At 43.7% G+C, this 14,523-nt stretch overlaps 1 protein-coding gene across 1 annotated transcript in view; it reads right to left on the minus strand.

Annotated features, from left to right (window-relative positions):
• Window positions 1-2,309: 2,309 nt before the first annotated feature.
• The window catches only part of SRD5A3 (steroid 5 alpha-reductase 3), a 30,577-nt gene continuing 18,363 nt past the window's right edge, over window positions 2,310-14,523 (minus strand). Inside the window, exon 6 of the transcript XR_013996315.1 lies at window positions 2,310-2,678. The gene's annotated coding sequence lies outside the window, so the exon portion shown is untranslated. The remainder of the gene's footprint in view (window positions 2,679-14,523) is intronic.

A 14,523-nucleotide genomic window follows, 5' to 3' on the forward strand; every position in this document is an offset into this window, starting at 1 on the left:
CTAGAGGAATACAAATTCATTAAAATAGATGAAGGTCTTTAAAATTGAAAGGAGTTTAGAGACAGGAAAGGCAATATCAGGGAAAGGGGGCCCATGAGGGATGAAGACATACCTTCACAGAGGATAGAGGAATGTTACAAGATAAGGGGAAGAGGGGGCACTGGGTGGGCTTTGAACTTGGAAATGGATATCCTGCAGGAGAGGGGCCAATTAGGAGAGGACAGGGGACATAAAGGGTCCCATTAGAAAGGGTCATGAAGAGACAAAGAGCAGCCAGCCTTTATAAACCCACAGACAAAGAAACTCAGGAACTGAACTGATTTTTTCCCGTTAGAGGGAGAGAGAGAGAGAGAGAGAGCAGGTTTTTCCCGTTTGCTCCCCCATCCCCCCCAGGGGGAGTTTGTATACACTTGTAATAAACTCCCACATTTTTATTTAAAATCTTTTAGTCCTCGAATTTTATTCTTCAAACTTCGCAGGACAAGAAGCCACAACAAGGAGAGTCTGCTCGCCCCGAACTCCGCGTAACAAAATGAGGAAAGTTGCAGCTCTGGTGTGGGAGGCCCTCTGTTTCCTCCCCCACGCTTTGGGAGCAGAGCTTCCCCGCCATGAAAAGTCTGTGGCACTGAGGTCTGCCCTCCCTCTCCCCACAGGCAGGCCGGCAGGACTGTGACTGACATGGCCTCCCAAAGCGCAGAGGAACAGCCCTGCTCCCACCAGCACCAGAAACATCTTTCTTAGTGGACGACACCAATTTGGGAACACTCTTGCTGAAAATGATGCAAAGAGATTTCTCCATTCTGTCCCACTCCCCCCAAAAGGTAGCTGGAGAAACAGCCTAAAGAGGACAAAATAAATTCATACAAGGGCCCATCGCACTGTTTGTAGACATAACAACCCAGCATCCATGTCAGGGATGGAAGCGCCAATGCCTCTAGGAATTTCAATAAGAAAATAACCTGGTTAGGGTCTCTAGCCCAGTCTAAAGCAAGCAACCCTTGAGGGTCCTTGAGGGCAAAAGGGCAGGGGAGGGGTTGCACCCCACTGGGGCCATGCTGACGGTCTCTGCCCAGGGCGAGGTTAGATGGGAAGCGGGGTGCAGCTCTGCAGGGCTCTGAATGGCAGCTGGGGTGGGGAGTTTCCCATGTTCTGCAGAAAAGTGGTCCATCCTGAGCCAGGCGGGGCCTCTGCCATCCCAGAGAAGCCAGGAGCCTCTGAGGAGCTGGAGAATGGAACCGGGCAGCTGGTGTCCCATTCTTCCAAAAAGGGGCACAGAGGGCTGGGCGCTGGACAGACGGGCGAATGAGTGGGCCGATTCTTGGCAGGGCTACTCCAGGGGCCTCCTGCAGCTGGCAGAGCCCTGGGAAGTACACGTATCACTCCCAGCCGACAGGGCTCACGGTGCTCACCCCGAGGAATCGCTCCCATTTTGGCAAGGGGTGGGGGTCGGGGGGGGTGGGGTGAAGACCGGTATGGAAGTCCCTAGGCCTGCTCCCAAACAAAGGGTCCTTTATGAAGGAGTGGCCATCATGATGACGTGGTGGTGACTTTATGAAGGGAGAAGGGGTCAGTGGGAAGGGGGCCATAGCTAGTCTGGGCAGGCAGGAGAAAATGAGGCTGATATATGAGGCCAGTTCCCAGGGCCCAGAGTGAGTTCTGGTGGGGGTAGGGGGAGACCAGTGTGCTCCCCACTGCTCCCCTACCGGCCTGGCCAACACCAGGCAGGTCCCTGGGGAGCTCCCTTCAAATATCTTCTGGGGAATTTCGGGGGAGGGGCTGGAGAGAGGAAGGAAGGGGTAGCAGGAGAGGGGCTCCAGGAAGTGGGAGGGGATTTTTCTGAATGGGAACTCAATTCCGGCACCTGGGGGAGGGTCAGGAGAGGGAAGCCACCATGCAGCCCCATGGGGGCAGTCTTTACAGACCCAAACTTGAGACTAGAGCTGTGGAGGCCTTTCCTCAGGGTGGCCCACCAGGGGTTTCAGGAAAAGGAAGAAAAGCTGCCCATTACCCTTCCCCTGCCATGAATTAGGCAGGTCACTGCGTCTCCCACCCCACCCCCAGCACCTGTGCTCCTTCTGCTCTTCCCTGGTACCCCAGCCCCAGCTGCAGGGCGCTCCCCAAGTTTATCAGACATTCTAAATTGTCAAGGAAGAAACAAGAGATCTAAAGTTTTATGTTAAATTTTCTAATTTTAAATTAAGACTGCATTTCACTAAATGTAACAGAAAATCCAAAACAGCATCTAGCAAAAATTTGATAAGATGTTTTTCTTTTTCTTTTTTAAAAAATATATTTTATTGATTTTTTTTACAGAGAGGAAGGGAGAAGAAGAGGAATAGAGAGTTAGAAACATCGATGAGAGAGAAACATCAATTCAACTGCTTCCTGCACACTCCCTACTGGGGATGTGCCCACAACCAAGGTACATGCCCTTGACCGGAATCAAACCTGGGACCCTTCAGTCCGCAGGCCGACGCTCTATCCACTGAGCCAAACCGGTCAGGGCAAGATGTTTTTCTTTCAAGAGAGGCATTTCAGAACAAATTCTGCAGCTCCACAGTGACCAAGCATCCAGGTTCCTTCCAGCTCTCTGTTCTATTATTCTTAGGGTGTGGTCTTTATCTTCATGATGCAGTAAGGCTGTGATAGCTCTAACAGCCAGTTCCAGGCAGGACTGGCTGAAAAAAGAACAGGGAAACAGGTACACGTCTTTTAAGGAAATGTCCACAAAACACATCTGTTTATTTCATACGAGAGGCCTGGTGCACGAATTTGTGCGTGGGTGGAGTCCAGCTGGCCCACCCCAATGAGGGCCCATTGGGCCAGACTAGTGGAGGGGAAGGGCCGTGGGCTGTTGGCCGGCCAGCCCCACCCCCATTTGGGGTGTTGGGGGCCGATTCAGGCTGTTTGGCTGCTGCAGTGCCACTGGTTGTTCTGGTTGTTATGGTCGTTCTGCTGTTCCAGTCGCTGGGCTTTTATATATATAGATTGGCTAGAACCTAGCTGTATGGCCACAGCTAACTGCTGTGACATTTCCCAAATTCCCTTACCGGATATATATATATATATATGTATATATATATGCATATATACATATGTGCATATATAAGTATACCAGAGGCCTGGTGCACGAAGTTCATGCACTTGGGGGGCCAGGGGAATGGGATCCTCAGCCCCACCTGTGCCCTCTCACAGCCTGGGAGCCCTCGGGGGATGTCTGATTGATGGCTTAGGCCCGCTCCCTGTGCTGCCATGGAGGCGGGAGAGGCTCCCGCCACCGCCAGCTGTGAGCCCGGCTTCTGGCTGAGCGGTGCTCCCCCTGTGGGAGCGCACTGACCACTAGGGGACAGCTCCTGCGTTCAGCGTCTGCCCCCTGGTGGTCATTGCACATCATAGCGACTGGTCATTCCGCCGTTCGGTTGATTTGCATATTAGCCTTTTATTATATAGGATACATGTTTGTATACATATATAGAGTTATTTTAAGGAATTGGCTCAGGTGATTGTTGGGGCTGATAAGTCTATTTCAAGGCAGGCCAGCAGACTAGAAACTCAGGCAATATTTTTATATTACAGTCCTGGGGTAGAATTCCTTCTTCCTCAGGAGACCTCAGATTTTGCTCTCAAGGCCTTCAGCTTATTGGGTAAAGCCCACCAAAATTATTGAGGTAATCTCCTTTAAAGTAAACTGATCATAGATGTTAATCACATCTATACATATCTTCACAGCAACATCTAGATTAGTATTTGAACAAACAAGCATCATAGCTTAGCAAAATTGACATATCAAGTTAACCATCACAATCACATTTCAAAATTTTATAAAACTGTGCTGATAAAACAACACCTACCCAAGTTGGGTCTGGCCTGCCATCTGCCAGTTTGCTATTCTTTCTCTATGTGCTGGAGCAAGAAGCTTACTCCTTTCTAGATGTGTGTGTGTGTGTGTGTGTGTGTGTGTGACATGCCATTGAGTCAGCTCTGACTCCTAGCAACCATGTGAATGAATGATGTCCACAGTGTCCTGTCCTTACAATCTTACCCAGATCCTGCAAAGTCATGCCTATGGCCTCTTTTATGGAGCCAAGCCTTCTCATATTCTGCGTTCCTCTTTCCCTGCTGCCTTCTATTTTCCCAGCATTATTGTCTTTTTCAAAGAACCCTGCCTTCTCTTCATGTGCCCAAAGTAGGATAGCTTCACTTTTGTCATTTTTGCCTCCAGTGATATTTTAGGCTTAACTTCATCTTTTTTAAAAATATTTTTTTACTAGTGACCCATCATGTGAAATTATGTGAGACCTGGGACCCTTCCCCCCCTAGCCTGCCCTCCCCCCTCCCCTGCACCATGGGACTGCTCCGAGTCCTGGAGTCCCACCCCACATGGCCAGCATGCTTTGGGACAGCCCTGAGTCCTGGAGTGCCACCCCGATGCCCCGCCTCCGGGCCATGCATAGCGGCCACCAGGCCCCGCCCCTATGGAGCACACACAGGGCTGCAGAAGTCGCGCAAAGCGGCCGCTGGGACCCCCACACCCCTGCAGGGCCATAGGAACCCCGGTGGAAGCCGCACCAAATGGCCACCAGTCCCGCCCCTGCTGCCCAACCCCCACTGTGCGCACCGCCATTTTGTGACATTACGGCGTGAGGGTCAACTTGCATATTACCTCTTTATTATATAGGATTGATTTCAGAGAAGAAGGGAGAGGGAGAGAGAGATAGAACGTCAGTGATGAGAGGGAATCACTCATCAGCTGCCTCCTGCACGCCTCCTACTGGGAATGGAGCCTGCAACCTGGGTATGTGCCCTTGACCAGAATCAAACCCTAGACCCTTCAGTCTGTAGGCTGATGCTCTATCCACTGAGCTAAATTGTCTATGGCTTGACTTCATCTTTCTTGTGGTCTGGGTATCCATAAAGCTCTCCTCCACAACATACTTCAAATGAACCAATTTGTTTCCTATCAGCCTTCTTTGCTGTCCAACTTTCACATACGTACATGGTTATTTACAGATCTACAATATAAGAATGCCCTAACCGTAAACCCTCCATACAACTGGAATCACACCTGATGGGAACAGGAGGCTTGCAGCAAACATGTCACATCCCACCCTTCCTGGGATACTGCACCTGGATAAATAGTCTCATTTTTTTATTTTTTAAATTTAACCACTGTGTTGATGAGATACTATCTGATAAACAAGACACTTTTCTCTTTGATCCTGTTCTAACTGATTAAATTATTTTCACTTTAAAACCAGAACTTCTGGTGCTAGGTAGTGATACAGAGAGGCCCAGGCGGGAGGACTGGGTGGGAAGGGAGGGAGCAGGGGCTAATAAATGCTCATGGCTCTGCCAGCCTATAGTCCCCAGTCATTCCATTCATTCACCCAGTACCACCCAGACAGAGAAAAGCCTTTCTACTCTCCTCATTCAGTTCCTCTTCACTTGTTTTTCTCTTTCAATGTTAAATTACATTGTACAGGCGGCCTAGAAAACGGAGGCATGTTGCCAAAAATGTCACTAATTTGTAAGAGGGCTTTATATATTATGGACATTTGTTTTCTCATTCTATTCTTACATGTATTGCAGTTGTTTTTCCTAATTTTAAAAACATTGTTTAGGATGTCTTTCACTATAATTCTGTACATGCTTGTAGCTTTTCTCCATCTGCTGTCATATTAGTACTAGAAGTGTGGCTCAAGTGGGCTCATTAAAAGCACTGACACAAAATTATATCACTTAGAAATCCATACTTTCATTAAGTCAAGAAGATAGAACTAAAATTATTTTTGCATAAATGTGCATCTTCTTTATGTGTCTCAATCCCTGCAATACATTTGTTTTACATGATGTTTTATAATCATAAAAAAATAAAAACAATTATAATTATGTGAATCTCTTTTAGCCTTATGGGAAGCAAATTGGGTTTAAGTGCTTGATGTTTTATTTTCAAATGTCAGTCATCTCTATTGTGATTTTGTTTCTGCACAAAGTTTACTGGGAGTTGTCAGTTCTGAAGGAACTAAGAATAGAACAGGGTCTGTATTGTGGTGCTGTTTCTTTGGAAAAATAGCTTTCCGTAACTGAAAATCACAGAATGCTGATAGAAGGGCAGTCTGACAGGCTTACTGCTTATAATGTACCTGAGTTTGACCCTCATTTGAATTGCTGTTGATTCCTGTTAAACTCGTTCTTTGGATGGCAAAAAACATAATTTTAATGAGATGCCAACCCAGTGGAGGTATTGTCTCAAAGTGCTTTTTTTGTAACATCCATTTTGGATCACATACAGATTTTTCCTTATGCCAAATTCCGCACTCTAGCCATATTATTACACTGTTTTCACATAGATTAAATGCCTACGAGTTGATAGATTTTGTATGAAACATACCAAGAACATGCATTTTTTTGCTCTTTTTTTACACTTTTAAAAAATATATATTTGTATTGATTTCAGAGAGGAAGGGAGAGGGAGAGAGAGGTAGAAACATCAATGATGAGAGAGAATCATTGATCGGCTGCCTTCTGCACCCTCTCTACTGGGGATCAAGCCCACAGTCCGGGCATGTACCCTTGCCTGGAATCGAACACAGGACTCTTTAGTCTACAGGCCAATGCTCTATCCACTGAGCCAAACCAGCTAGGGCTCTTTCTACACTTCTTAAGGATTCATAACCATGAACTGTTGTCTTCCATAATAGCTTATGATAGAAATTTGTCAATACTCTTACCTGTGGGTCAGGCTGGCTACATAATTTGCTGGGCCCAGTACAAAATGAAAATGTTTATAAAGCAGGAAAAAAAAGTGCAGTGAGAGGTACCAATGTAATAAGGATAATAGTAATACATGAGTAACTCAATGAACTTAAAAATTACAAAAATGATATCTTTGCTGTTACTTCTACATGATACAATAAACAATAATAGTTTATTAATGTGATATCTTGATTGATTATGAAAATCTTCTAGCTTACTGGTCTGAAAGTTCATCAAGATTTATTATTTTATTTCATTTTGTTTTCATTTTCAATAGATCAGAAATTCATTTCATGCAGTTTCTTTTTCAAGAGACACGACTGAAAGCTACATCAGTCGCTTGTGGCAAATGTACAATCACAAATAAATTTAGATCATTTTCATTTTGAAAAGAATCTGCTGATGCAATTGTTAGGAATCTTTATAGTCTGTGACAACACTAAGATACATTTCTAATACATTATTTTGAAATACAAACGTTAGTACTTTAGTTTTTCTAAACAGATTTAATTATTCATATAAATTAGTTTTATGTAAATCTGAATTTATTTTTAAGTATAAATTTATACAATAGTGTTTTAGTTTCCTCAGTCAACAGAAAGTGGCTTCATGATTTGGGTGTAATTCAAAAGTCCTATTTATGCTTTCTGTCATTGTATCTTCAATTACAAAGGAAAACAATTTTTTTAAGTTTTTAATTGATTTTTAGAGAGAGAGAAAGGAGACGGGGGGGGGGGGGAGAGGGGGAGAGAGAGAGAAATCAGAGCGAGGGAGAAACTTCCATCTATTGTCTTCCGTACACACCCCAACCAGGGATTAAACACTCAACCTATGTAGGTGCCCTGTCCGGGAATCGAACTGGCAACCTTCTGGTGCACGGGATGACACTCAACCGACTGAGCAACACCGGCCAGAGTGGGAAAACAATTTTAATTACCTTCCTCGTTAACAACAAAAAAAAAATTGGTTAATTCAAACCTTCATACGAAGATAGTGTTATTTTCTATAGAGTGTGATGATCTTTACATTTGATTTATATTCCTACAACTGTGGTTATTTGTGTTGCAAGGTTGCAGCGGTTTTCAAAACTAGAGATCCTAAACCTTTTAAGAAAATTCTCGTAATTCCTTGAAATGTTTTATTGCAATGCTCATATTTACATCCTTACTTTGTTCTAATTTACTGATAAAGTTTGCTGCCTGAGTGGCAGCAGTTACTGTCCCCAACAGATTGGAGAGCTGATATTTGTGTAGATGACACAGGGATTGGCAAGCTGGCCCACCACTGAGGGGCTGGGCAGTCGCCATGCAGAGCCCCTTCCCTTCTCTGGAGCCAGAACTGCCATGGCTGCTGCCTCTGCTTCTACTGCTGCCATCATCATCACCACTGCAATGGGGCCCAGGCGCCCGCCCAGCAGCGCCCTGAACTGCTCTGAGCATGTGCGGGCATGCTGGGGCACCTGCACTGCCCGAGCCCTCTGCACACATGCAGGCAGTGCCTCCCCTTGTGTCCCACTGCTCACATGCATGCTCCATGGTCCCACAGGACTTCACTTACCAAACACAAATTCAAAAATAATTATTGAGATTTTCCAAGGCAGCAACAGCATAGGATTAATTCAAGCACGGCGCCCTTCTGAGTGGGGCCCTGTGCAACTGCAGAGGTTGCATGCTCATGAAACTGGCCCTGTGGGTGGTCCTACAATCTATCAAGCATCAGAATTTGAGCTGTATATAAATAACATGAGGTGGTGGGGCACTGATATATTCCTTCCATGATCTTAAATTGAGGCAATAGGTTTTTGAGAAATCTACCTTATCTTCATACTTAAGTGTGTGCTCCTTGAGAACAAAAAATCTTGTCTTCCATTACCTTGCATTTACCACAGAGCTTGCAAATAGTAGATGTTAAGTAAATCTGGTTGAATAGATAAATTGTTATTCTTCTGTTTTCAGAGGAGTAACGTGTCAACAGCTGGAAATAGGTAGGTGCTCTTTGAATATAAGGCACTGAACTGATTCAGTCAGTGAAAAAAAATCTGATCTGAGCATCTGATCCAGGGGGAGGAATATCATAACCATTGTATTTCCTGTACACTCCACAAGAGTGCATGTGTGTAAGCTTCCTGAGGTCAGTAGGAGTCGTTCTGCCTTTGCCTGTACGTACAGAGAATCTCATGATTGATTTCCATCCCCCCACTTTGTTTCCCAAGAGGACTTAATTCTTTCCTAGATCTAAGATTAAGATGGCATTATTCTTCACCAAGAGTGTGCAAAGATAACTTTATAAATATTGTCTAAGACGAAACTATGAAAGGCTGCTGACTAGGAAATCTAATCAGAATACACAGTATGCAAGTGGGAGATGATGAGGGGAGGGTCTTTATAACAGAGCCTATAACACTTTCTTAAAAGCTGTTTCCTTTAGTAGGCAAATCAGGGTGCTATGATGCCATTAAGCACTTTCCTTGGGGGTCTTTCTTGATTCTTACTATATACAAGTTTGAATTTTATGGTAAAGGACACAGACCTTGTCAAGTCATGAAAATGAAAGGTAGGCCTGGACATTGCAAGGCAAGTTGAAGTGAGTGCTCAGTCTGTAGGTAGCCATGCCCTTGGTGAACTCTACTAGTCAGTTTTAGGGTCTACCTGTATCCAAAATGCCTTTTGATCTTGATGAGAAGTCTACACCCTATGAATAAGTAAAAATTATTAGTAGGCATGCCAAAAAACGGCATTCTCAGACCTTACTTATTCATTCCAACACACCCTCATAGTATCACACTCTTCTGCAACTAAATTGCCACACCCTGATAGACATTCCAGAGAATGCAATCCAGGAAATGCAAATAAAATTCATCTGAGTTAAGAGCCTCTGTCCTTCATAACTCTTGCCATTTGCAACAGCATGGATGGAACTGGAGAGCATTATGCTGAGTGAAATTAGCCAGTCAGAGAAAGATAAATACCACATGATCTCACTCATTTGTGGATTATAGAGAACTACATAGACTGATGAACAGGGACAGATCCAAAGACAGAGAAACAGCGATCAGACTATCAATCCCCAGAGGGAAAGTAGGGGAGGGTGGGGGTAAGGGGGAGAGATCAACCAAAGGACTTGTATGCATGCATATAAGCCAAACCAATGGACATGGACAACAGGGGGATGGGAGCATGAGTGTGCGGGGGAAGGGGGGGGAGGTTGGGGGTTAATGGGGGGATGAGGACACATTTGTAATACCTTAACCAATAAAGAAATTTAAAAAAAAAGAGCCTATGTCCTTCTTATATAAAACAATAAGAACAACACAATTTAACAAAGACAACCTGGAAAGTTGCTCTGAGAAGGGGAAATAGTAAAGCATATAAAACCATCATTATGGATAGGACTTATTCTATACATTCTGGAATTCTGGAATGGAAAAACAAAACTATTGAACAATGAAATAGGGAGTTTTATACAAGATAAAAGATGTCTCTCCCATCTCTAAGTTTTTGAGTTTGGTTTCATGGAGCGCACTCATCTTCTAACAAATTTTACTTTCAGCATTGTAGACTCGAGTATGGGAGAGAAGAAAGGTATCTGTCTGGTATTCGCTGGCACCCTGCCCCAGGGCGAAAGGACCCCCTCCCTCTCTTGGGCCGGTGAGAAGCTGACCTGTCCACACTGACGTCTGAAAACCACCCCACCCCGGTGAAAAATTCCTGCCGGACAAACGGCTCCCGGAAAATGACCAAACCACAGGACAGACCGCAGGTTTCACCTGACCCTGGAAAGCCCCGACTGCCACCAGTTTCGGCCAGCAACAATTACCTCAGAAAAGTATAAAACCTTGCCCCTGCCCAGGTTTGGCGCGGCTTCTCCGGCTCCCCTCTCTGAGCAGGTGAACCCGCCCGTGTGCTCCCAATAAAGCCTGTTTAATCTGGTCTCTGTTTGGACTCACGGTTTTTCCTTGCGGCGGCGTAAAACCTAAGAGTATCCATTCCTATTTTGTGTCCCACACAAATTGCTGTAATCCTGAATTGCATGAAAATCCTGAACTCTAAAGTGTGCTTTAGTGGGTTGAACATACTGACTCCCTTATGACAAACAGAATATGGCCAAAGGATGAGATGTCACTTCCAAGATCAGGTTATGGAGAGACTGTGTCATGTGTCTTGCACACCCTTGCTTGCTTGCTAGGATGGAACTTGAGGACCATGATATGAGCTACTCCACGGAGAGATCCATTGTGATTCCAGGCACAAATAGTACAAGCAAGAAAAGAACAAAAACCCTGACCGGTTTGGCTTAGCGGATAGAGCGTCGGCCTGTGGACTCAAGGGTCCCAGGTTCGATTTTGGTCAAGGGCATGTACGTTGGTTGCGGGCACATCCCCAGTGGGGATTGTGCAGGAGGCAGCTGACCGATGTTTCTCTCTCATTGATGTTTCTAACTCTCTATCCCTCTCCCTTCCTCTCTGTAAAAAATCAATAAAATATATTTAAAAAATTAAAACAAAACAAAACAAAAAAACTTGCACTATAACACCATCTACTGGAAAACAAAAGAAAGTGCCCTACCTATCAAGTTGCTGCACTGTTGAGAGCAAAACAAGTATCTAAACAAGAAAAAAAAAATCATTACCTCAAATGTGCAATCCATCAGATACCAGGAACAACCAAGGTCATTTGGAAGCACAGGAAGAAAACGAAAAGTCTCTAGCAACCAAAGTCCTGCAATATTGTGATTTAGATGACACAGAATTCAAAATTGCAATTATGAAGAGGCTCAATGAGATCATAAGAGAACTTAGATGGGCAGCTCAAATAGCTCAGAAATTCAGTAAAGGAACAAAAGGATTACTTTACCAAGAGAGTGAAAATGTAAGAAATAATTAAATTCTAGAGTTGAAGAACTCATTAAATGAAATGAGATGAGAAATGCATTAGAGAGCACTGGAAATAGAGCAGACTAGATGTGAGAAGGAATTAGCGAGTTCTAAGAACGAAACCTAGAGGAAAAAGAGTTAAGAAAAAATAAGAAGTGAGTTAAGAAAAATAAAGGAAAGACCTCTACCGAGAGCTCTCTGAATCTATTAAAATCAGCAACATAAGGATGAGGGTATATCAGAAGGAGAGAGAGAGGAAGGGGACGGGGAACCTATGAGAACTTCCCACACCCATGGAAAGACTGGACTTTAGAGCAAGCTAACTGAACACCTGATTTCAACACAGAAAGACTTTCCCCAAGACACATTTTATTCAAACTGTCAAAAAATGACAAAGAAAGAATTCTCAAGGCAGCTGGTGTGAAAAATTGTAACCTACAAAGGAAGCCCTATTAGATTTTCATCAGATTTTTCACTATAAATATCACAAGCCAGGAGAGAGTAGAAGAAAATATTCAAAATATTAAAGGAGAGGAGCCATCAGCCATGGGTAATATATCCAGCAAAGTTGCCCTTTAGATATGGAGGAGAAATAAAGGCTTTCCCAGACAAACAAAAGCTGAGAAAACTTACCACTCTAAGACCTGCACTATAAGAAATATTGGAAGGAGCTGATCTACCAGAAACAAAAAGACAAAAGTATATAAAACTTTGAGTACCATGACTGACAGACAAGCAGGAAATTGCAACTCTACTTCAGAATAGGTTTTAAATAATTATAAAGGTTAAAGGCGGGGAAATGCATTAAAAATAACTATAATTATAGCCCTGGTCAGTGTTGCTCAGTTGGTTGGGTGTCATCTGTTCAATTCTTTATCAGGGCACCTGACGCAGTTGGGGGCTGGATCTCTGGGAGGAGGTATGCAGGTAGGAGTTATGCAGGTAGGAGGTATGCAGGTAGGAGGTATGTAGGAGGCAGCCAATGGATGTTTTGCTCTGATATCAACGTTTCTCTCTCTCACTCTCCCTTCCTCTCTCTCTCTCTCAAAAAGAATCAACAAAAATATTTTAAAAAATAACTGCCATTTGGTTACGAATGCACAATATAAAAAGAGAATTTAGGTTAAAATCATAAAAGGGGAGGCAGTAAAAGACTGGACAGGTACAGTTGAATGAAGATAAAAGACAACCAGAAGAGAAAGGACTACTTGCATGTCTGAGACATTTACACATATGTAATGGTACCCGCAAAGCTAAATCCAGAGCTGAGACATGAAATGTACAAAGAGTAATGTGAAAGACTGGGCAGAAATTGCTTACAGAGGTATAAAAAATGTCTGCTTGCTCCTTTACTATTTGAAGGTATTCTTTAATATAGTAGTTCATTTAGAGCTATATTACACATCAGTGGTTCTTGAGTTTTCAGGTACTTTAATTATGCAAATGTTTATAGTATCCTTAGACTATCTAGTAAGCTTCATATAAAATATCTGCAAAGGCTCTTTTTTTATTTTTAATCCTCACCTGAGGACATTCCTCCAATGATTTCTAGAGAGAGTGGAAGGGAGGGTGGAGGCGGAGAGAGAGAGAAACACGGATGTGACAGAGACACATTGACTGGTTGTCTCCTGCATGCACCCAGGAAATATGCCCTTGAACAGGAGGAACTCGAGACCCCTCGGCCCACAGGCTGACGCTTTAACCGTTGAGAATACCATCCAAGGCTCTGCAAAGGCTCTTTTATCTTTGGTATGAATTCTAGCAACAACCACTCATTGAATTATAAACATAATACAGGGGTGAGGGGTGGGGGAGAGATTAACCAAATAATTTATAAGCATATATGCATAACCCATGAACTCTGACAATAGTGTGGTGAAGGACTGGCGGAAGGTGGTCAATGGGAAAAAAGGGGACATCTGTAATACTTTCAATAATTAAAGATAAATTTTTTAAAACCCCACATAATACAGAACAGTCTTGTGGATATAAAATCATCCCTGCTTGCTGAAATCAAGTGTTGGCATAGGGGATGAGCTACAACTTGGAGACTTAACAAAGGCTATTTTCTGCACACTTTTTATAGGCGGTAGGTAACCCAGGGAATGCTGTTATGAGGTAGTTCAGTATCATTTCCCCCTAATTTAATAGTAGAGAATGAAATGAGGTTGTTCAACTAAGCTTGCAGGAAAATCAAGAGCCCCCACCCCTAAGTGATTTCTGGATTCCCCGTGTGATGAATTTGCTGACTCTCTTTGGTGCTCTCCCTTTAGGCACAGGGACAGTTTTCATTGACACAAAAAGCAGTGCTGACTGTGATCTTGCAAGTGCCGCACCATTCTCAATTATTCTCCGTGGCTAAGCTTTTGTCAAAGACCACGCTACTTTGTCCTGAGCCCCTCTGAGGACATCATGACTTCCTCTTTTATCTTCACACAGAAATGCAATGTTTGGGCAAGAAAGGGAAAAGTAAAGTAAGGAGCATGAAAGAGCGTGCAAGGGACAGCAAGGATAGCAAGGACTGGGGACGCTTAGTCAAGGCCCCGAGGATGGTTCTTCACAGGGATGCTCATTGCTTTAGTGAAGAGTGCAGTGAAATTCCAGAACATTGGCCAAATTCTAGTCTGACCTAGTGTAAAATGGCATGCTGAAGCAAAATACATTTCCTCCCAAGTAATTTGCTGTTAAAAATTATTCATGCCATTGATGTGGACATTAAGGCCAAACTACAATATGCTTTACATTTCCAATGTAGAAAGTTTGGTTCCTGAGTCCTGGTCCTGAAGATGGCAAATCTAAATGATAAATAAATAAAAAGGTCATTTATTCGAATAGACTGAGCAACTCATTGAAGTGGTATCTGAATGATGGGAGGAAAAATGCTACAGCAGAAT

Source organism: Myotis nattereri (genome assembly GCF_964212035.1).
Source record: "Myotis nattereri genome assembly, chromosome: 1".
Classification (NCBI taxonomy): Eukaryota; Metazoa; Chordata; class Mammalia; order Chiroptera; family Vespertilionidae; genus Myotis; species Myotis nattereri.